The 2,587-nt window shown below is 31.8% G+C and overlaps 1 long non-coding RNA gene across 8 annotated transcripts in view; it reads right to left on the bottom strand.

The window, feature by feature from the left end:
- Positions 1 to 403: 403 nt before the first annotated feature.
- LOC108734620 overlaps positions 404 to 2,587 on the bottom strand; it is a 10,482-nt gene continuing 8,298 nt past the window's right edge. For 4 of the 8 annotated variants that reach the window (XR_003232263.1, XR_003232264.1, XR_003232260.1 and 1 more), the window contains 4 exons: positions 2,227 to 2,476; positions 1,594 to 1,862; positions 1,118 to 1,525; positions 448 to 775 (listed from right to left, as the gene is read on the bottom strand). This is a non-coding gene — a long non-coding RNA (uncharacterized LOC108734620). The other 4 variants (XR_003232265.1, XR_003232266.1, XR_003232261.1 and 1 more) reach the window with 4 other exon arrangements.

The raw sequence follows: 2,587 nt of genomic DNA on the forward strand, positions 1-2,587 counted from the left end.
GAAAAGTGTATAAGACACTTTTAAGATCAACTAAATAGCTAAGCCCAAGGGAAGTCGTTCGGGGAGGCCCTCCCTAATTCCACAAGGGTGAGAAGAAACACACACGATAACGAAACGTTGAATCATGTAGAACTCGTAGGGTAAATGCAAAGCAATTTATAGTAAGAATATGCAGTAAGCTAAGCGAAGAGGTAAGCAAGAGACATGTTAGACTATACTACAACTACTAAACGTGTTAGTTTTACTACTACTACACTACTACTATATACAAAAAAAATCTACAATTAACAATTACTTCAAATAAAATGAACAAAAATAAGCATGCAAAATAAAAATTAATTTGAATAAAATGAACTTAATGAATTCTACTAGATAGAGCATGCAAGATAAAGAACTATTTCAGCTACGGGGTCATCTTTGTCTTCTCCAACGTCGATCTGAAACAGATACGGTGGCAAACAGATTAATAAAGAGCAATTAAAATTAATTATATCAAGTATTCCCACCTTAATTAATTGTAGACTGTAACTTTTCAAAGTTTGCAGATGTGAAATGCAGACTAAATCCAGAAGGAATACCACAGCACAAAATGTTGTTTCAGTAAATCTCCTGTTGCTCTCATTTATCAGTTGAAAATTAACTTCATGATGTTGCAAGCTGAAGACGAAAACAGCAAATCACGAATATATAGTTCACAAAAGACAACACCACTGTAGACCTTGACTGTTTCAGTATGACCAAGTTGAACATTAGTCTCTTTCATTTGTTGGATAATCTGCAGAAAAGACAAAAACAACATATTAATTACATTCTTAATTAAGGAAGGCATTAAATACGCCTAAGCCAAACACAAAAAATTTACTCTAAAAAATAAGTAAATAACAAATTACAAAATGAAGGCCTATGTCATTTTATTCATAGATAAAAGTTAAAAGCATAGGTACAATAGAAATAATAGATACCCAATGTTGTGAATAATAGATAGTTGCTAGACTACCTTAGATGCACGCTATCATCAATTTATGCTAAGGCCAATAGATGACAGAAGAGAAACCATAGATCCCAAGGATCGCCATCGCTGTGAAAATTACCGTCAAAATAATAAACAATTGCTAACCTCCGGGATTATTGTAGACAGTAGGGTGCTCCACTTCTATTCCTAAACGTTGACAACGAAGAAATACACTGATGGTGAAATGAGCCAACACGCAAAACACACAACATCACTGAAATTGCACCTTTCAAGTATAAGAGGTTGTGGAGAGTCCAAGTTTCCAATCCTTATTTTTTCACCTTGTTCGTTTCATGTGTTAAAATCATAACCTGTCGAAACAATTTAATGATAGTTTCATCTAAAAAAAAAACGGTTAGTTCTACCGCTGCTACTAAAAAAATTAAAAGAATACTACAAAAATAAAAACATCTACAATAAAAAATTGATTCAAATACACCAAACTATAAAAAACATGCAAAATAGACAAGTATTTTAGCTACGGGGTGTTCTTCTTTCTTCTCCACCGTCGATCTGAAACAGATACGGTAGTAACAGTTTAATAAAAAGCAATTAAAATTAATTATATCAAATATTCTCACCTTAATGAACAGCAGACATTCCAGTAACATTCCAACATGAACAGTGACATTCCAAAGTTTGCAGGTGTGAAAAGCAAACCAAATTTAGGAGGAATACCATAGCAGAAAACTTGTTGCTTCAGTGGAAATTAAAATGCTGCAAGGTGAAGATGAAGACGAAAACAGCAAATCAAGAATATAGTCCAGGAAAGACAACACCATTGTAGATATTGGTGTTTTCAATATGACCATCCAACTGAACTTTAACTCTCTCGCATTTGTTGAAAGATCTGTAGAAATGAACAAAAGACTATCAAACTATGAACTAAAGAGGAAAGTAAAATATGAAATCCAATAAAAATATGCTCCAATAAAACAAGTTAAATAGCTAAATTATGATATAAAGACGAAATCCCAATTTCATTCATGACATAAAGAAATGTTAAGAGTAATTTAAAGGTAAGACGTAATCACAGATGCACGTTAACATCAACTTATGCTGTGGATAATAGATAATTGTAAAAAAGAAAGCTCATAACGTCAATTTATGATGTGGACAATAATTAAGTGTTAGAAGTAAAACCAAAGATGCCACAGATGGCAAATTTTTATAAAAACTAAGTTGATAATAAGTTAAAAAAAATAATTGCTTACCTAGAGAATGACTGTATGGTGCTCGAATTTTATTCCTAACTGTAAATATCAGGGAAGTGCCTCCAACAATAGATGTTTATAAAAAGAAAAATAATACCACTGATGGTGAAATAAGCAATGTAACAGACTGACAGAGCATTGCGTTGCAACCTTACATAGTGTAAATTGGACTGCATACATTTCCTACAATTTTCCAGGTTTCAAATCCTTTTTTTGTCTTCTCGTTCATTTAATGTGTTTAAATGGCAACCTGTTAAACCAATTTAATGTTAGTTTCATTTTAAAGAATGTGTATTAAAATATATTATTAATTAAAATCAATAATTAATTGTTACAATTCAAAGTGTATAAGACACTTTTA

Source organism: Agrilus planipennis, unplaced genomic scaffold (assembly GCF_000699045.2).
Source record: "Agrilus planipennis isolate EAB-ADULT unplaced genomic scaffold, Apla_2.0 scaffold79, whole genome shotgun sequence".
In the NCBI taxonomy this organism is placed as follows: Eukaryota; Metazoa; Arthropoda; class Insecta; order Coleoptera; family Buprestidae; genus Agrilus; species Agrilus planipennis.